This window comes from Manis javanica, chromosome 3, assembly GCF_040802235.1.
Source record: "Manis javanica isolate MJ-LG chromosome 3, MJ_LKY, whole genome shotgun sequence".
In the NCBI taxonomy this organism is placed as follows: domain Eukaryota; kingdom Metazoa; phylum Chordata; class Mammalia; order Pholidota; family Manidae; genus Manis; species Manis javanica.
Window position 1 is genome coordinate 143,308,004 of NC_133158.1, and position 22,240 is coordinate 143,330,243.

Genomic DNA, 22,240 nt, shown 5'->3' on the forward strand with positions numbered 1-22,240 from the left:
TCTATTGCTTCAGACATCATATGATAATAACACTGGAGACAAGGATTCTAACATATTTCAATTTTTTAAACTGCAGAAATAAAGAAAAAATAAATGGTTATGATTAGGCAGAATAACCAAAAAAGAAAACACATTAAAATAAGGGGTTTCAAGGGCTTTAGGGAAATAAGTGTTAAATCAATTAACCGTTAAGTTGAAGGTTTCCAAAGAGCAAGTAAGGTTCAGCAAGTTAAGACTTTTCATAATTAAATTTCCCAGTTCCTAGTACCAATACATACACACCAAGGGGTCAAAACCTACAGCAAAACAGAGGGAGGAAAATGTGTGTGCTTTGGGAGGTAACTCTCGTACATCACATACTGCCCTGCCTTGGTTAAGAGGAACGGGTCTACAAAATATAGAGTTAAATAGTGGAGTTACTACGAAGAGAAAGAAATGAAATCAATGAGCAGAATACAGGAGATAACATATTTGATATATTCTTTATATTTTTTTATTGAAGTACAGTTCATATACAGTATTATATTGGTTATAAGTATACAACAGTGATTTGACAGTTGCTCCACAACGCTAATCAAATCAAATCAAAACCATCATGAGACATCACCTCACACCAGTCAGAATGGCCACTATCCAAAAAGCAAGAAACAACAAATGTTGGTGAGCATGTGGAGAATAGAGAACATTCGTACACTGTTTGTGGGAATGTCAATTGGTGCAGCTACTATGGAAAGCAGTATGGAGTTTCCTCAAAATACTAAAAATAGAAATAGCATGTATTTCATTTTTAAACTGTGTAGTATGAATATGGGGGTCTAAATGCATTGCATTTTGCATCCTTTTGCATATCTTTTTATGCCTTAATTATTTTACAATAAAAATTAAATCTCAGAGAAAAATTCAGAGATTCTCTAGCTTTGGAGTACACAATGCTGAAAAACAAATAAAACCAAGGATGATTTCATCGTCATGCACCTTATTGAAACACATGTGAAGAGTTAGTGGATAATAACTCTATGCTCAATAACAGTGCAATTATGCATTCTCTCTTAAATCCAACCCCATCTAGTTCTTCATTCTACTGTCACCACTAAGGTTATGCCTTGTCATCTCTCACCTCTAACTGGTGTCTTTGCCTCGGTCTCTGCCTATCTCCTGTCTGGACTCCATATTGCTCCCACTGCCTGCTTTTAAAAAAATCACTTCAAAATAAGGCACAAATAGAATTTACCTGGTAGATTAAAATTATTGTCACTATCCTAGTTCTTGGCATCAGTGATGGGTTCATAGGTGTTTCTTACATTATTAGTATAGAAATAAACTAACAATAAAATGATCAATGATGCAATTTGTCAGAAAGCAATTATGATTCATCTCATTCTATATACCTAAGGTCTATTTAAAAAATACAATAATAGTGCCAACCTAGCTCTCCACACTAATCTCCCTTCCCTCATGGATCATACATGTTGTGGGTGAAGAAAAACAAGTAACAAATACATAAAATATATATATTGGAGAGTGAAACTTATTTTGTTTACTGACCAATTACCTTCTCTAGAATGTAGCTCCAAGAGGGCAAAATTTTTTCACTGCTCTATCTCCAGCACCCAGAACACTGCCTGAGACACAGTGGGCAATCTTCCCTGCATTCTTTCCACCATACCACACATTAGTCTCAAAAGAAAGCACATTGGATACATATTTAGACTTGTACCCTCTCAAAATTCCACTAGAATGTAATGGGACAAAAAAGAAAGCCATAAGTAAAAAGAAAAGAGAAGAAAAGATGATAACAATATTTAAATATTTGTTGAATGAATGCAAAGTAAGTGTTCAAAAATGTTAACTGCTACTGTCCTTAACATTGTATCTGCAGTATGGCATTCCCTACTAAACAGTTAAAATCAATGGAAAAATGGATTTTAGAAAGACAAAACACCTTCTCTTCAACAAGGCCAGAATCCAAATGAAAACTTTAGTCTATAGTCTAGACCACCACCACATGATTCTTATGACTTGAACTACTCAGTTTCTTGTGCCATATTAAATGAGATTATGTAATTTTACCAATCACACATCTCAGAGTATCTCCCAAAGTTCAATGAAAACAAGAAAAAGATTTTGTTATAATTTATAAGAAGACCAACAGACATTATACAATTTGCCAGAGGTCAGACCTAAAGACTGGTTTAGAATTCTTGGGCACAGAATATCATTTTAGACTAAATGCTACCATCTACCATAATTATAATTACTCAGTTTACACGACTGCCTCTTTTCATCTACTGTTCAACTTTGCAACCAAGTTAGCTAAACAGCAATATACCTATCACAATTGACCAAACCCTTAAGTATCACGGCTAGGCTTCTGGCAGCTCACCAGAAGACAGGACATCACAAGTCAGAAACGTGCACAGGTACAACACAGGAAGGTTTGTTTTTCTCAAAACAGATCAGAAGATCCCGTAAGTGATAGCATAAGAAAAGCCATCTGAAAAGACCAAAGGAAGTTGAAAGACAAGTAGAATCAGATTTTTTAAAGTACAAATGCTACATTTTTCCATGGGCTATTTTATTTTTCAGAGTTTAAAAAAGTATGAATGGATGATTTTAGTCAGTATTTTGACATACTAAATGCTACTAAATGGGAAAAGGAATTGAAAGAAATGGAAGACAGTGAGCTCAAGAACTTGGCTGGACATCAGATCAAAGGCATTCCAGCTTACTAGAACCATGTCACAAATACGGGCCAAACGCTTTCAGGCAAGTACTCTGTCCCAGCTATCTGAGTGAGGTGCTAATCTCACACAAAACATATCCTGGGCTACTCTTCTCATTAAGTTTACCCTGGTTTCAATCCCAAGCTTTCTTCAGCTGCAGTTCTGTCTTTGCCCCATAGCCTTTTTTTCTGTGTTTGATATTACTCTTGAAAATTTCCAAACTTAACAAATCTTTGCAGCTTCTGGCAATACTAAGCTTTTTCTTAGTATTTTTAGTATGACCCTTTCCTCCTTGAGCTTCGCTGACTTATACCATATTTCTGGCTTTCTCATACTACAATTCCATCTCTCTTTAAGTACTCCTTTTATTCCATCTGTTAACTATCCTTTGAGGAATAGACTGCATTCCATGGTTCTAACCAATAGCTCCACAAATTGATTCTCAAATCTCAAGTGCCAGTCCCTGTCTCTCCTGTTTATTCCAGGCTATAGCCAATAAGAGATATTATTTGGCAAATTGTCTCCTCAATCTAAATATGTCCAAAACTGAACAGATCCTCCTCTAAACCACCCCTCCCCCTACCAAACCAACTCCGCTTCTCAACTTTAATGTCTTCATCAATGGCACAACAGCTCTCTCAGTTACTAACACAGATCTTCAGAGTCACTTTTGCCTCTGCGTTTCTCTCAGTCCATTCAGGTACTGAAATCTTTACTTATGGAGCCAAAATTAGGACATGATCTGCCAACAAAAGTAAAAAGAAAAATGCCACCACTCAAGTAAAGCAAGTAAAAGGAAAATAGTTTGAATATTAAAATACTGAGATTTTGAACAAAACAACAGTAGACTCAGAGACACTGAAAAGTGACTGGTGGTTACCCTGGGGCAGGCGTTGGGGTAGGTGGGTGCATGGGGAGGTTGAGGGGGATTAAAGGGGCACAAAAATCTCAATCATAATATAAGTTGGTCATGGGGATGGCAGTGCAGCATGGAGAATATAGTCAGTGATTCTATAACATCTTCCTATGTTGACAGATAGTAACTGCACTAATTGGGTTGAGGACTTGTGTGTTTAACTGTTGGATGACTATGTTATATACATGAAACCAATATGATATTACATATCAACTATACTTCAATAATAAAATTTCTTAAATTGGGATTTTCCAACTATTACTATAGTTTGAGGACAGAATATTTGAAGTACCTGTTATGTAAAAATCCAGACATATGGTGATCATACATATCCAGGTACTGTCACCCCCATCTTAGCAATTCTTGTCCTATGGCCATCCCTTCCTCTCTACTGGCCACCACTGCTCTAGTACAGGCTCTCTGTACCTCACATCATAACAACTCTTGCCCCTCTTCCAATCCATTCTGCCCACCAAACTCTGACATCAACCAGTGCCTAAAATTTATCACTTCATTCACTTATCAAGACCTTCAACGACTCCTTAAACTCCTTAGTTGGGCATGTGATCTTTTACTCCATTCCTGGCACTGGGGCTGGGGAGTCCTTCCACTTCAGACATATACTCACAGGTCACGGACTGAAAGTCCCCACGCAGGTATGAGATCAGGAAATAACACACAGCTTCCTTTTCATTCTCTTTCTTTTTTTCTACCACTTTCTTATACTTAATTTCCTTTTCACCTTCTTCTCTGTACCAGTGACACAACAGGAATTTCTAACCCCTAGTAATTCTGATAACTAAAACAGATGATTGAACATTGTCCTAATCAATAATTAACAATAAGACAGATGTGGGCATAAGAGAATGGAAGTGGGAAGAAGGAGATCTTAGTGGTGGAATAACTGTGTACCCAAAGTTCTCATTGCAATTCTAAAATAAAGTCAGGAGAGAGACCATACAAGCTCTCAGATCTGATAATGTAGACCTCATTGAGGATGAAGAGTGTAACTTGCTGCCCAGTTATTTAGGAAAACAGAAGTAGCATGAACACAACTTTTCTTACAGTTTTCTAGATTTCCACCTATATCACATCAGATGCTAGATAAGATCCTGGGTTTGCCTACAGTGTGGATAAATATCTGATGCAAAAGAACTAAATATGAAGTTAAGGCATCCTAGAAAATTTGTAATATTACTCCCCCTCAACCCCCAGTCAAACTGAGGATATCTTGTTTTTATTGGATATGCCTTCTCTGCCTTTCTTAAATCTCACATTTTAACTGCATTTTCTTAGGTCTTACTTACATCTTCAGAGTAAAATGAATTTTCTCTCCCATTTCATAAAATGTTGTTTTTTGCAGAAAAGAAGTACAACAAACAATTCTCACTGTACTCACAAATATTTTGAACACCAATCTGAGATCTATGGTTTTCACCCAAAAATAAAATTGCTATTGATCAGAGATACATCATTTACATATACACAATTCAACTCCTTTCTACCTATCCCTCATACTTCCTACCCTTCAGAAGGAGGAATCAGTTTAATGATATCTAGGTGTTTTAAACCTTCTCCTTTCCTCCTTCTCTTTCTTGATTGAAGGAAAAATCGGGGGCTGTACACAAAAGGGAATGCCATATGTAGTCTGACAGCATACTTTTGTGAGATTACAGGAAGTAGAATAGAGAATGTCTTCCAGATAACTGAGAAGTAGTGGTTACACTTAGGATTAACAGGGCCCAGAACATTTATAACCTTTCACTACTCCAATATCTGTCCACGGGATTGAATGTGAGCCCTCATTCAGAGCCCTGACATAGGTAAAATATAAAATACTTGTTTTGTTTTAGCAAAAGTCTTTGTCTGCCTTCTTCACCCTTCCCCTTCTCTTCAATTATATCTCCCAGAATTCTGGTGCTTTCTGTACTGCCTCTGAGAATAATTTCTAATGTTAGAATGTCAGATATTATATTAGGAGGCTATAAGGGCAGCTATTCATTGAAAAATGCTTTTTAACCAAACACCTACTCTTGGCAATTGTTGCCTTCCTCAAAATGTTAATCATTATTTCTAGGAAAGAAAGGCTCTATAATAAAAGTCATTTGTTTTTAAACACTGGCTCAAGCAGATTTCTCAGAACTTTTAATATGCTAATGAGCACCCAGGACTCTAAAAGGCAGTTCTGGCATGCAGAGAATCCCAGACTTACTTGACCAGCACTACTTTCAATAAACATCTATCTGCTGCGGGGCAAAATGGTTTGGAGATAGTTGTGCTTGGAGAATTAGGAGAATGCAGAGAGCCCCTATTTGGAATGAAAGAATTAGAAATAGCCTCATGAAAGAACATTTAAGCCAGGTCATGCAGGATGGATAAGATGTGACTGTGCTGAAGTGGGAAGAAAGGCACAGAGGACACCGAGTGTGGGCAGTCCTGGGAGGGCCCCTCACATGGTTCTCTGAAGCTAGTCCACCCATCCTGCGCTCCAGCCTGAACCTACTCTGGGGGTCCCTACTGTTCAGTCCTGACAGGGCCCAAGACACCCAGCCAGGCATGAAGACACAGCTGTGAAGAGGAGGGGAGGCAATGAGACACGAGGAGAGGGAAGAATGGCAACTTCCGAGAAGTAGGTTGCTGTGAGCTAACTTCTCATCCTCTCCCACCTCCTTCCAAATATTTTCTTATTTAGTTCCCTTTTGGTCTAAGCAAGTTAATATATCTTGCTTGTTGTGGTTTTTAAAAGATAAAATTCTTGAAAATAAGAAATCTTTACTTTTCTACATATAAACAAAGTTTTGCAATCATATAAACTGTATTATTGCCCCACTTTATTTCAGATGTTGAGATCTGTATGTCAACTTGTCAAAAATGACTGCTTTCTAGAATAAAGTAGATGTATAGTGGGTGCAGAGAGTTCCATTGAATCAAACTCATTCCCCCCATTTCTGAATATCTGAGGCAAGGATTATTAGAGAAAAATATTTTTTAATTTGAAAATGAGAATGGATGGCATAAATGCACTCATGAAGCTAAACCAATGGGCTAAATGTGGTATAGAAATATGAAGGGGTAGGGAGTATTAGTGTTTATAGAATGGTGCTAAAAAACAAAAAACTTTGGCACATATTTATTGTTTAAAAATAAACAAAACTAGGAAAAGTCTAAAAAGCTGAAGAAAATTAAAACTACCAGAAGATAACTGCTACTTAATACTTTCATTAAAATTATGTTTGGTAATTTAAAATAGATATTTTGATTGTACTAAAATACACATAATATGAAATTTACTCTCATAAACACTTTTAAGCATACAGCTCAGTTACATTAAGTATATAAAATGGATTTTGTCATCCAAAAAACTTGCGTTTCTCACGCAAGGTCAGAAAGATTGCCATTTGGCCTTTAACAAAAAACTACTTATTAATAATACATAAGAGGACAAAAGGAATATCCCTACAGAATATTTAATTAACATCTTTTTTTTAAATTTTTTATTCAGGTATTATTGATATACACTCTTATGAAGGTTTCACATGAAAAACAATGTGCTTATTACATTTACCCACATTATCAAGTCCCCACCCATACTCCATTGCAGTCACTGTCCATCAGTGTAGTAAAATGCCACAGATTCATGGTTTGCCTTCTCTGTGCTACACTGTTTTACTCATGACCCCCCAACACCATGTGTATTAAACATAATACCCCTCAATCCCCATTTCTCTGCCTCCTGACACATCCTCCCACACCCCTTCCCTTTGGTAACCACTAGTCCCTTCTTGGAGTCTGTGAGTCTGCTTCTGTTTTGCTTCTTCAGTTTCACTTCATTGTTATCCTCCACAAATGAGGGAAATCATTTGGCACTTTCTAGTCTTTTTTGATGCAATTGTGAAGAGAATTGTTTTCCTGATTTCTAGAATAAGCCTGGCTTATTTCACTGAGCATAGTAGCCTCCAGCTCCATCCATGTTGTTGCAAATGGTAGGATTTGTTTCTTTCTTATTGCTGAATAGTATTCCACTGTGTATATGTACCACACCTTCTTCATCCAATCACCTACTGATGGACACTTAGATTGCTTCCACATCTTGGCTAAATGGTGCTGCAATAAACATAGGGGTGAATATGTCTTTTTGAGTCTGAGAAGTTGTATTCTTTGGGTAAATATCTAGGAATGGGATTTCCGGCTCAAACGGTATTTCTGTTTTTAGTTTTTGGAGGAAACTCCACATTGCTTTCCACAATGGTTGAACTAGCTTACATTCCCACCAGCAGTGGGGAAGGGTTCCCCTTTCTCCACATTCTCACCAGCATTTGTTTTTCTTAGTCTTTTCTATGCTGGCCATCCTTACTGGTATGAGGCGATTATCTCGTGGTTTTAATTTGCATGTCCCTGATGATTAGTGATGTGGAGCATCTTTTCATGTGCCTGTTGGCCATCTGAATTTCTTCTTTGGAGAATTGTCTCATCATATCCTCTGCCCATTTTTTAATCAGGCTATTTGCTTTTTGGGTATTGAGGTATGTGAGTTCTTTATATATTTTCAATGTTAACCCCTTGTCAGATATGTTATTTACAAAAATACTCTCCCATACTGTAGGATGCCTTTTTGTTTTGTTGATGATGTCCTTTGCTGTACAGAAACTTTTTAATTTGATGCGGTCCCATGTGTTCATTTCTGCTTTTGTTTCCCTTGTTCAAGGAGATGCGTTCAGGAAGAAGTGGCTCATGCTTATACTCAGGAGATTTTTGCCTATGTTGTCTTCTAAGAGTTTTATGGTTTCATGACTTACATTCAGATCTTTGATCCATTTTGAGTTTACTTTTGTGTATGTTAAACAATAATCCAGTTTCATTCTCTTGTTCTAGCTGTCCAGTTTTGCCAACACCAGTTGTTGAAAAGGCTGCCAGTTCCCCATTTTATGTCCATAGCTCCTTTATCGTATATTAATTGACCATATATGGTTGGTTTATATCAGGGCTCTCCAGTCTGTTCCATTGGTCTATGGTTCTGTCCTTGTGCCAGTATCAAATTGTCTTGATTACTGTGGCTTGCAGTAGAGTTTGAAGTTGGGGAGCATAATGTCCCCAGCTTTATTCTTCCTTCTCAGGATTGCTTTGGCTGTTCAGGGTCTTTTGTGGTTCCATATGAATTTTAGAATGATTTACTCTAGTACATTGAAGAATGCTGTTGGTATTTTGATAGGAATTGCACTGACTCTGTAGAGTGCTTTAGGCGGGATGGCCATTTTGACAATTTTAATTCTTTCTAACCAGGAGCATGGGATGTGTTTCCATTTCTTGGTATCTTCTTTAATTTCTCTCATGGGGGTCTTGTAGTTTTCAGAGTACAGGTCTTTCACTTCCTTGGTTAGGTTTAATCTGAGGTATTTTATTCTTTTTGACACAATTGTGAAGAGAAATGTTTTCCTGATTTCTCTTTCTGCTACTTCATCGTTAGTGTATAGGAATGCAACATATTTCTGTGTATTAATTTTGTATCCTACAACTTTGCTGAATTCAGATATTAGAACTACTAGTTTTGGAGTGGATTCTTTAGGGTTTTTTTATGTACAATATCATGTCATCTGCAAACAGGGGCAGTTTAACTTCTCCCTTACCAATCTGGATGCCTTTTATTTCTTTGTGTTGTCTGATTGCCGTGGCTAGGACCTCCAGTACTATGTTGAATAGAAGTGGGGAGAGTGGGGATCCTTGTCTTGTTCCCAATCTTAGGTGAAAAGCTTTCACCTTCTTGCTGTTTAGTATGATGTTTGATGTGGGACTGTCATATACGGCCTTTATTATGTTGAAGTACTTGGCCTCTATACCCATTTGGTTGAGAGTTTTTATCACGAATGGATGTTGAATTTTGTCGAATGCTTTTTCAGCATCTATGGAGATGATCATGTGGATTTTGTCCTTCTTTTTGTTGATGTGGTGGATGATGTTTATGGATTTTCGAATGTTGTACCATCCTTGCATCCCTGAGATGAATCCCACTTGATCATGATGTATGATCCTCTTGATGTATTTTTTAATTCGGTTTGCTAATATTTTGTTGAGTATTTTTGTATTGATTGTCATCAGGGATATTGGTCTGTAATTTTCTTTGTGGTGTCTTTGCCTGGTTTTAGTATTAGAGTGATGCTGGCTTCATAGAATGAGTTTGGAAGTATTCCCTCTTCTTTTACTCTTTGGAAACTTTAAGGAGGATGGGTATTAGGTCTTCACTAAATGTTTGATAAAATTCAGCAGTGAAGCCATCTGGTCCAGGGGTTTTATTCTTAGGTAGCTTTTTGATTACCAGTTCAATTTCATTGCTGGTAATTGGTCTGTTCAGATTTTCTGTTACTTTCTGGGTCAGCCTTGGAAGGTTGTATTTTTCTAGAAAGTTGTCCATTTCTTCTAGGTTATCCAGTTTGTTGGCATATAATTTTTCATAGTATTCTCTAATAATTCTTCGTAGTTCTGTGGTTTCCGAAGTGATTTTCCTTTCTCATTTCTGATTCTGTTTATGTGTGTAGACTATCTTTTTTTCTTTATAAGTCTGGCTTGGGGTTTATCTATTTTGTTTATTTTCTCAAAGAACCAGCTCTTGGGCTTCATTGGTTCTTTCTATTGTTTTATTCTTCTCAGTTTTATTTATTTCTGCTCTAATCTTTATTATGTCCCTGCTTTTACTGACTTTGGGCCTCATTTGTTCTTCTTTTTCTAGTTTCATTAATTGTGAGTTTAGAGTGTTCATATGGGGTTGTTCTTCTTACCTGAGGTAGGCCTGTATTGCAATACATTTTCCTCTTATCACAGCCTTCACTGTGTCCCACAGATTTTGCAGTGTTGCATTATTGTTGTCATTTGTCTCCATATATTGCTTGATCTCTGCTTTTATTTGGTCATTGATCCATTGGTTATTTAGGAGCATGTTGCAAAGCCTCCATGTGTTTGTAGGATTTTTTCATTTTCTTTGCATAATTTATTTCTAGTTTCATACCTTAGTGGTGTGAAAAACTGCTTGGTACAATTTCAAGCTTTTTGAATTTACCAAGGCTCTTTTTGTGGCCTAGTATATGATGATCTATACTTGAAAATGTTCCATGTGCACTTGAGAAGAATGTATACTCTGCTGCTTTTTGGTGTGGAGTTCTGTAGATGTGTTAGGTCCATTTGTTCTAATGTGTTGTTCAGTGCCTCTGTCTCCTTACTTATTTTCTCTCTGGTTGATCTGTCCTTCAGAGTGAGTGGAGTGTTGAAGTCTCCTAGAATAAATGCATTGCATTCTATCTCCCCTTTTAATTCTGTTAGCATTTGTTTCACATATGTAGATGCTCCTCTGTAAGGCACATAGATATTTATAATCGTTATATCTTCTTGTTGGATTGACCCTTTTATCATTATGTAATGTCCTTCTTTGTCTCTTGTGACTTTCTTTGTTTTGAAGTGTATTTTTTCTGATGCAAGTACTGCAACTCCTGCTTTTTTCTCCCTATTAGTTGCATGAAATATCTTTTTCCATCCCTTCACTTTCAGTCTGTGTATGTCTTTGGGTTTACAGTGAGTCTCTTGTAGGCAGCATATAGATGGATCTTGCTTTTTAATCCATTCAGTGACTCTATGTCTTTTGATTGGTGTATTCAGTCCATTTCAATTTAGGGTGATTATCGATAGGTATTTACTTATTGCCATTGCGGACTTTAGATTCATGGTTACCAAAGGTTCAAGGTTAACTTCCTTACTATCTTAGAGTCTAACTTAACTCACTTAATATGCTATTATAAACACAATCTAAATGTTTTTTTCCTCTCATCCTCTTTCTTCCTCCTCCATTCTTTATATATTAGGTATCATATTCTGTACTCTTTGTCTATCCCTTGATTGACTTTGGGGATAGTTAATTTAATTTTGCATTTGCTTAGTAATTAACTTCTACTTTCTTTACTGTGGTTTTATTACCTCTGGTGGCAGCTCTTAAACCTTAGGAAGACTTCCATCTATAGCAGTCCCTCCAAAATACACCGTAGAGATGGTTTGTGGGAGTTAAGTTCTCTCAGCTTTTGCTTATCTGGAAATTGTTTAATCCCTCCTTTAAATATAAATGATAATCTTGCCATATAAAGTATTCTTGTTTTAAGGCCTTTCTGCTTCATTGCATTAAATACATCATGCCACTCCCTTCTGGCCTGTAAGGCTTCTGCTGAGATGTCTGATCACAGCCTGATGGGCTTTCCTTTGTATGTGATCTTATTTCTCTCTCTGGCTGCTTTTAATAGTCTGTCCTAATCCTTGATCTTTGCCATTTTAATTACTGTATGTCTTTTGTGTTGTCTTCCTTGGGTCCCTTGTGTTGGGAGATCTGTGCAACTCCACATCCTTCTCCAGATTGGGGACGTTTTCAGCAATTACCTCCTCAAAAACACTTTATATCCCTTTTTCTCTCTCTTCTTCTTCTGCTATTATTTTCTGGTACCCCTATAATGCAAATATTGTTCCATTTGGATTGGTCACACAGTTCTCTCAATATTCTTTCATTCTTAGAGATCCTTTTTTCTCTCTGTGCCTCAGCTCCTTTGTATTCCTCTTCTCTAGTTTCTATTTCATTTATTGTCTCCTCCACCATATCTAATCTGCTTTTAATACCCTCCATTGTGCTCTTCAATGATTGGATCTCCAACCAGAATTCATTCCTGAGTTCTTGAGTATTTCTCTGTACCTCCATAAGCATGTTAATGATTTTTATTTTGAAATACCTTTCAGGAAGATTCATGAGGTTGATTTCATTTGAATCTTTCTCAGGTGTTGTATTCATAATTTTACTTTGTACCAGGTTTCTTTGGCATTTCATATTTGTATATGGCACCCTCTAGTGTCCAGAAGCTCTACTCTCTGTAGATGCTCAGCCCGTGGAGCAATGTGGGGGGTCACAGGGGAGTGGTATTGGTGCCCGGGGGTTGGAAAGAGCTGTTTCCTGCTTCCTGGCTGCTATGCCTGCCTCCACTGCCAGAATCAGTAGGCCGAGCACACAGGTATAGGCCTCTATGCTTTGCGTTTGTAGTTGCTGTAGACGGGGCTTCCCTCTGGCTGACCTAACACCAGGGTAGGGTTTGCTGGTTTTCGAGCCAGGTGGGGCTGGCTGGGAGAAAGGTACAGTCAGCTGCATATCATGGAGGGGAGCCTTGGAGCTGTGTAACCAGCCAGGGGCTGGAGCACCTGAAGATGATGAAAGTTCCCAACCTGCTGGGCAGAGTGCACCTGAACAATTTTGTCTACCTGTCCTTTCTCCTGAGCAGTAAGCTCGTGCAATCCTTGTCCCTTTAGCAGCCAGCCCTCTTTCCGTTAGGAACTCTCTCAGACTGCCTGCCTTTCTTTTGTCCCAGAGCAGCTGTATATGGATCCCTGCTTTCCACAAGTGGCTGGAATCTCAGTCTCTACAGGAATTCTGCCTGTCTTAGCTTTTCAACCCCCTAATCATGAGAGTACCATGAAAGCACCATGAAATGTAGGTTTGTGCTCCCAGAGCAGATCTCCCGAGTTAGGTATTCAGCAGTCCCAGGCCTCCACTCCCTTCCTGCTCCATTTCTCTTCCTCCCACTGGTGAGCTGGGGTGGGGGAAGGGCTTGGATCCTGCTGGGCCATGGCTTTGGTACGTTACCCTGTTCCATGAGGTTTATTCTTTTCTCCAGGTGTATGCAGTTTGGCGCAGCCCTCTTTCCTGTTTCTCTTTCAGGATTAATTGTATTAATTATATTTTCATATTATATGCAGTTTTAGGAGGGAGCCTCTGTCTCACCTCTCACGGCCCCATCTTTAATCCTCTCTCTTAAGTAATATCTTAATAAAGCCCTTTTATCATTGAAGAGAAGGTACTATATAGATAAGTGGCACTACAAACATCATCTTCTTTCATAGAAGGTTGGCAAAGACTTTCTCACATTTGGGTTTCTTCACTTCCTGCTAAATGAAGCCATGTACTAGGGGTGCAGAACTCTAATTTAGCATTTGCTACTTGTAGTCAGAGAGTTAGAAATCCTGGCAAGAAGCCCAATTTCTGATGTCATACACTAAGCACTCCTCTAAGGCCAGACTTGCTTGGCAGCTCCACCCTTCCGGGAAAAGGAGAACAGCCAGATCTTTGCACATCCTCTGGGTTACACCTCTCAGAATCCCATAAATTGAGTGCAGGGCCCCCATAGGAAAATCTTATCAAACTTTTCCTTGGAAAATGAAGCAGTTGCATAATTATACAGCTGGACAACTTCTCAGCCCCAGTCATTTCAAACAGCAAGCATAAAGGAGACTTTTTCTAAAACCACACCCACAACTTCAGCCTCCATTGAAAGGTACCCAGGTGCTCTCATCCCAGAATACAATGTTTCAAGCCCTCCTGGCATAAGCACAGATCTATTTCATTTTAGGAAGAAATTAAAAGGAACAACAGTTTAAATCTCTTGCCTGAAGTCACTTGGAAATTACAGTGACAACTTAGGAAGGGAAAGTTAAGAGGGAACAGATTTTCTTTTTGACCCACTTATGCACATACAGTCTTTAAGGAAAAGGGAAGGAGAGAAGAGGGGAGAAAGAAAAGTTTTGGCAGCAAGTCACCGTCAAAGGCCCAAGTCTTCACATATATTTAAATAAGTGCCCAGTGCTTAGGCTCAAAGACATGTATATCTTCAGGTAGCTGAGGGGCATGGAAGGCACCAAAGTAGTGAGCTAAAGTCTCAAGGTCTGAAGCAAAGGCCAGCTTTGGAGGAACAACAGCAGTGCCAAAGGCTGGGGAAACCTGCTTCGGGACTGAAGTGATGAGAGGATGCCCACTCAGTGCCACACCACATGCCTACCATGTCCTCTTCACCATTTGTAGATAAGCCTGGTGCAATCTTTTTACAGCTCTTCATGGGCTATACAGATGGTTAGGAATTATCATTTGCTATCCTCCTATAAGTGCAAGGCACAGAGATACAACCCTGAAGCTGGGGGAATGAAGTAACTCTCCTGAGGTTCTCAGGAGACAGTTGCACAACCAGGATGCAGAACCAGCACTGAAGCCCACTCCTTTTCCACTCTTCCACAATGCTGACTTCAAGGAGGAGCACAGCAGAATGTCCAACTTAAGCTCATAAGAGAAAGATCTTATTTGTAATACATTAAAACAGGAGTTGGAAAACTTTTTCTGTGAAGGGCCAGTGAATAGTTTAGGTTTTGCAAGCCACTTAGGGTTTCTGTCAAATAATTCATTTTTGTTTTCTCTCAAAACCCTTTAAACACATAAAAAGCATAGCTATCCAAAAACTAGTCACAAGCTGCAGTTTGTCCATCCCTTTTACAAGCGAGGTCCAAGCAAGGCTCAGTGATTCTGATGGATGAGAACTGCAGCACTGATTCATGTCTTGATTACAAAGGGGCTCTTTATTTCAGAATGGGGAGAAAAACGGAAGCTAGAAGAGGATTGGTACTCAATCTAGTCACTTCCTGTACATTCCAATATTAATGTAAACTATAAGGAACAGTTGCCACTTACTCAGCCTCCTTCATAAGAGTCGTTTTAGAAGCTATTGAGCATTTATTTCATTTATTTCTTCATTATATTTCATGCCTTTGCGTATTCCAATTTAGGCATGAATCTGTCACTGAAAATCAATGCTTTCTGTTGTCTAATTAAAACTGGCTATTGCAGTGTCATAACATAATGAACAGAAACCTAGGAAGATTTGAGCTGACCGTAGGCTCTTTCAATATAATAAAAGACTTCTGGAGCTCTGTTTTTTGAAATTATAGAAGATATTTTCCATTTACTTTATGATACTTGTAAAACAGGCTTTTGAACAGTCCCTGCAACTTGCAATAACCATCCAGTCAGTCTAACAGATGCTGCAAACTGGATCCAGTTCATCAAAACCTGAGTACATAATAAGATGTATTTCAAATGACATTCAGATTTTGCTGTATGAGGCAAAATAATCTACAATTTATGACCTCTGCCTTGGTCTGGGCTATACAGCTTTAGAACCAGGTCCAAATATCTCTGGCTAAATATTTTCAGCTCTGCTGATGCACAGCCAGCTGCTTGGTACTACAGAGTGGAAACAGAAGATGGACACTAGAGGCCATTTTAATAGCAATAAATGCTATTTTCACTGCTGAGTTAAACAAGTTAGAAACCAGAAGACTCCAAATTCCAAAGGTGAGTACCTTATTCCATGAGGCTGCATGTGAAACCACACAGCCCATTCTATAGGGAAATATATATAAGCTGATTTTAATTACAGGAACAGCTAGGAAACTGGGACAGGAATGAGTTTTGTCCCTTTTGTCCACTGCACAGTCCCCTCTTATGAAACCAAGGGCAGTGAGGAAAAAGACCTGACCCAAGACCTCCTAACACAGATGAAACAAAGACTGGAAAAAGTGACCAACTGCAAAAGCCAATTGTGGAGTGCAGCCAACAAAGGAAGTGCTTCCTTGTATCTAAAGGACTTGGCAACCTCAGTCATGATGAAGACACCAAGCAGAGAAAGGAAAGGAATTAGATTTGAGTGCCTCCTAAGGTCTTGGAAGTGTACTAGGCATTTTATATGCAGTATATCATATGAACATCATCAACTTTTAAGATGGAAATTCAAATTCACACCCCCATTTTACAGATGAAGGACTGAGGCTCAGAGAGAGTCTTACCCAAGATCATACAAATAAGAAGTGCAAGGCCTAGCATTTGAACTGGGTCTGCCTGGGATCAAACCTGTGCTTTCATTCCATCAGGCTTCATTGCCCACAAAAAAATACCAAAACAGAACATAGAGTAGGCGACATTCAGAAGGCAGATGATACTTGCAAGCAGCAGGGCTCCAAGCTCAGGCCAGGACTGTACCACCCCCACATGAGAGCTGGCAAGGGCAAAGGTAAGTGCCATAGTTGCAAATGACATCTTAATTTGACACCAATGATCTTCCCAAAATCAACTCCCAAGGCCCAGCACCAAGTAGGGAAGGAGAAAAGTTGATACTTAGTTGGCACCTTCAGAGTTCAGAGGAGTCAGCTGTCTGGAAAGGTAACTTGGACCCCACAAAATAAGAGGCTGAAGCTGTTTGAATACTGACTGCCATGGCTTCAGATCAGTCCAGGAACTAAAGTTGAGCCTTTAGGTGAGAACTCAATGTGGGGAAGAAGAGGGAGTAGAGGCAAGGGTTATGACATAGGACTGGCAAGTTTTTACTTCGGGCAGGCAAATACAGTCAACTCTGCTTTCCATTTCTTCATGTTGATGACTTTCATAGGGGGCCAAATCTCCCCCCATCAGAGGAACAGAGGAAACAAGGACATAATCTAAGCAAACTTAAGAAAGAAAAATGGTTTTGCCAGAATTAGATCAGAATCTTCTATTTCCAAACAGCAACCTTGAGTTGGCAGTGTAGAGCCTCAGGAGCAGGTTCTGGGAAGAGCCCTGGTGCCAGGCACGCCACCATTAGCATCTGGCATCCCTCCCCTGCCCTTGCTGCCAGCGCTCTCACCCTCCTGCGGGCTACCGCCCACCACTTCCTTACCCACGTCACCTGATGAGGCACATGAAGCCAGTCCTGGATGGTGAGAGGCACAGGCAAGGCAGCTGGAGGCAGGAGCAGTGAGCTGAAGGCCAGGTGGCCAAGAAGGTAAATGCCCCCATCGGCAACCTTCCTCTCCTCTCCAGAAAGAAGGGGCTACTCTACAAATACAGGGGCAGGAGGCAGCATTTCAAAATTCCACCCCCGATTCACTAGGCTATGACTGAAACGAGATCCAGCTGAGACCCCTTAGGGTGACTAGATGATTACTTAGTCCCTGTCTCCGCTCTGTGACAGAAACCACAGTCTCAAGGCATGTAACTGCCTCCCGGGGCGTCCTCAGTGCCTGAAGGTGACACCCAGGCTGGACAGAGACCTAGGTATGGCCTTTCTGGGCTGGTGCCTTCTCCTCCAGGTCTAGTGATGGCCCTGCTCCCGGGAGGGTCGTGGGGCGGGGCTGGAGGGCGCCTGCACAGGCTGGCCACGGCTCCTTCCGCAGCCACACCATCATGTTCACAGATGCAGCATCCCTCACCCTCCTCCCCATGAGAAGGAGAATCCCAGTGAAAGGAGGTCGGAACAACCAGATCCCTTTCTTCCAGAGCCTCATTTAGCCCAAGAGGAAAATGGAGTTGAATAAGCAGAAAATTTTTAGAAAATCTAAAATACTATACGAATAAAGTACTATTGCTGCATTCAATCTAGATAAATCAGCTTGCTCAGTGAGATAAACGGGCACTTTGAAAAAGATATTTGCTTCCAATACAAAAGATTAATTGGAAGAGATTTTTCAATCACAGAGATAATAAAAAAAAAATCTCAAGAAGTTATCTGGTCAGACAGTCAATCTTTATAAAGCTCTCCTAGAAAGGAAGTTACACAGTTAACACACGAACAGCCTTTATGAACAAGAAATAATTATTCAGCCATAAATCCCCAAAACTTTCTTAATTTTAAAGGAAATACCTACCACTTCACTGTCAATGGAAAGAAAGTTACCATCCACAAAAAAGTGCCCATACAGGAATTTTCTTGCCTCAGTCTATTATTCTCCAAATAAAGACAATCCCAAGTCATAATTATTTCCTCAATTCTTTCACCATTTTTTTCTGAACCCTCTCCCAACTGATCATGAACTCAGGACTGATCATTTAATTCTTAGACAATGCAGCTGGTGGTAGTTTTTGCCAAGTTAAAATGGCTTTACCCCATGTGTTTTCCACACCCATTAGTTAAGGTTTTGGTTTTGTCTATTTTCCAACTAGCAGTCTCAGTTTAAAACATGGTGGAATATGCAGAAAAGAGAAGTAATTAGTGTTGGAAACTCAACAAATGCCTAAGCTAATTTATAGGCTGAAAAATAATCTACTCAAATTTTAAATCAAAATGCAGCAATGTGGAAAATGGGCACATGGCTACACAACATAAATTACCAAAATTATAAAAAGCTGTTAATACTGCACAAGACATTGCTGACTATCTGTCACCATTATAGCTTGTAGAATTAGTTGTTGCAGGAGAAACTGATTTCTTGAAGACAAGTTCCTACTTACTTAAATACCCATGTGCTACAAAAGTTAAGTACAAATGTTCATTCCAGGTGGACTCTCCTCAAATAACCACCAAATATTCTAGTCCCAAAGTAAAATCATGGTGAATTGATTTTCTTTCAATTACCCTAGTTAAACACCTTAGACCAGTGGCTCTCAACTTTGGCTGCCCATTGCAACCACCTCAGGAACTTTAAAAACTACTGATTACTGGGCCCCTCCCTCAAGATTCTGATGTAATTCCTCTGGAGTGAGGCCTGATATTGGGATTTTTTAGAGTTGTTCAAGATTACCCAATATGCAGCGAAGATAGAGAAACCACTGTCTTAGACAATATTTAACATATCAATTAAAAGTAATGTGTTGGAAAGACAAGTAACTCAACGGTTACCATACAGTGAACTAAGTACTGAGATCAAGGTGCAGAGAGCAGTGAAGGGAGCCTGACTGTGGGCGGAGGCATCTAACACAACCAGGCAGAGAGGAAGTGGTGTAAGGGACAGTTTCTCAAATGTGGTGATTAAGCTGGGTGTTGATGGCTAAGTAAGAGTCTACCAGGAGGAGAAAGTGGGGAACGGCATCTCAGGAGGAGGGACACATTCTAATGTGCAAAAGCCCAGAAGCAGGAGAGCATGGCCCCCTTCCTTGGAGCCCTGCAAGTTCTTCACAGGTAAGGCAGAGGGTGGGTGTGAATACAAGAGGGAAAGGAGGCTAGAGGAGTTTTCCAGGGGGTCTAGAAGGTCCAGACTGGTAATATAAATAGACCAAGTAGTCTGAGTATAAGGCAACAGTTGGTATGGCAAACTGCCCAACCGGGTGGTGGGAAAAGCAGGGAGCTGTTGCTTTTTAGCTCCAGCCAATGTGAGAATAAAGGCTCAATATTGACACATCTTCCAGACTCCAAAGGGGGCTGAGAAACTGGTCCTTATGTGAAATATACAGGTTTTAAATGCTGTGCAGGACAAAGAATTTGCAGGGCAGATGCCACCTACAGGCTGCAGGAAAACTATAACTTTTCAACAGATTATAGAAAACTACTGAGGGGTTTTAAAGAGAAGTAAGGAGTAGCATCCAATTTAGATTCAAGCTCATATTTAAATGTGAAATTGAATTGCAGTGTTGCGAACAGTAACCTGACAGGTCCCACAGTACAAAGCTCTCCCCCTACAGGAATGTTAGTCAATGTGTCACTCTTCTGAAATTAGGCCCCTACTTTTTCATTTCTCAGATTCAATACAGTACTGTCTTAGTTGTAACTAAAGGAAGAGTAACAACTTGGCAAATATTAAGATGCAGGTAAGGATCACATTTACTACACTACAAGGTAATGTAAATTACAGTCAGATTTGAATTACACATGCTGCTAAAGTACAAGGTAGTAATCAAAAATCACAAGTGATCTGCCAAGCTGGGCTAGAGCTCTGTGCCCTCGGCAGTGATCCACTTTAGGCTGGGAACACAGCCAGCTGCCCAAGCAGAGCAGCCTGACAGGAGGGGGGTGGAAAATCCAGATGCCAGGAGAAGGTCAACCAGTCCCCAGAGAGGACTTTGCTCCTCCATCTGGGCCCCCCTCAGTCTCCTCCCCACGGTCAATTTCCCAAATGTAAAGGAGAAGCAGATCCCTTATATATGATGACCAGTTGTCAAATACTATAAGGACCAACTGTAAATGTGAATTCTCCACACCCTCTCTAAGAAGTTAGTGTCTATTCAACATCACAAGGTAAAGCCCCACACATGTCAAACAGAGCACCTACAGAAAAGATACTCAAAAACATTTATAACAAGGCACTTGGCTTAAATTTGGCAAAGCTGTATTTCACAAACATAGTTGTCTATAAACAAAATTAGGAAATGAAAACATTTCTCAGACCTCATGGATTTGATTAGGGAAAAAAAAAAATCCTGAACAAAAAATGGGCAGTGCTAAGGAACGCACCATATATGCATGGCTAAAACTGATTCTCCAAATCAAAAATACGGGCGGAAGTCCTGTGCAAAGAAAGACAGACTGTTTATTTAGTAAAGAGCTAACTGCTTGTTATTCTTTTCTTCAGGTTTTAACAAAAAGAGAAAACATTATCATTACCATGTCTGGTAAAATGCCTGTAGTCTCCGCATGTCATTTCTAATTTTAGATATGGAAATGGGATTTTCTCAGGCATTCTGACTTTCAAAAAGGGGTTGTTGAACTGCAAGATACTAGGATCTCTGAAAGCTTGAAATTATATAATAACATTTATAACTCAGCAAAAACAATGGTCCTTTCTTTCCCAAGGAAGAGGCTATTTAAAATTAGATTACATTTAACAATCTCTATGCTGAGTGTCTCAAATATTTTTTAAAGAATTAAATATTACACAAACTCAAAAAAGATCTCTAAAGGCAGAGAAGGGAAAATACCTTTGAACATGAAGTCTCAAAGCTTAATTTGAAAAACTGTTCTTCTCCATCCATCAATTGTCATGCATAATTAAATACCAAAATAAAGAAATAATAGCAGTAATATCATTAGGTTTTTTTCATCAAGAAAATAGTCGTCTTGAAACCTGTAAAGCATGTATGAGAATGTATTAGACATTAGAATGTATCAGTGACATAAACGGTTTTCATCAGGTCTTACCTAAACTTGCCCACCACACTATTTTAATTTTTCCTTGATAGAGAAACTAATATTTGTAGAGAAATTACCAGTGGTGTCTTTAAAATGTGGCATAAGTTCTTCATTTCTGAAGTTCTTATTCAAAGACAATGTAATTACACAAATTGTCAGATGCTGAAATAGGGATGATCCTGCCCAGGATAGAGGCCTAGGTAATGACACCACATAGGAAAGGAGAAAAATGAGTTGTATGCGACTATAACTGCCTACTGGGAGACAAACACACCTCTTTCTACTAGTCCTGATTAGCTTTTGAGGAGCACCCTAAATTTCCCCTATTCATACTCAACACTGATCCCCAGGGTTTGCTTTAATGCTGCAACCAGGCAGCTGGCCAGAATGCATTCTTTCTTCCATTTTCACCTGCTTGGGCTTCCTGAAAAATCTAGGAATCTTATAGTTGAGAATTCCATTAAGGGAATTCGGCATCTCCTCCTTAATAGAGTCCAGGTTCTACCTTCAAAGAACCTAAACAACCACACCAGAAGTAGGAGTAGTGAGATTTTTTTAATTATACTTTTTTTTAACCAAACTCTGTATTTGTTTATTTAAAAAATTAACTTTAAAAAAGTACATTGCCCCAGGATTATTACTTTTGCTAGGATAAAAGTGAGATTTACTCATTTACCCATTTATACTTGCATCATAAAGAATAAAATACCTAGGAATAAATTTAACCAAGAAGGTGAGAGACCTGTACTTTGAAAACTGTAAGATCAATGAAAGAAATTGAAGATGATACAAATAAATGGAACTATATTCCATACTCATGGATTAGAAGAATTACTATTGTTAAAATGTCCATACTACCCAAAGCAATCTACATATTCAATGTAATTCCCATCAAAACA

General features: G+C 39.2%; 1 protein-coding gene across 1 annotated transcript in view; it reads right to left on the bottom strand.

The window, feature by feature from the left end:
- The window catches only part of PPM1L (protein phosphatase, Mg2+/Mn2+ dependent 1L), a 312,605-nt gene that overhangs the window by 246,355 nt on the left and 44,010 nt on the right, over window positions 1-22,240 (bottom strand). The gene's annotated exons all lie outside the window — the stretch shown is intronic.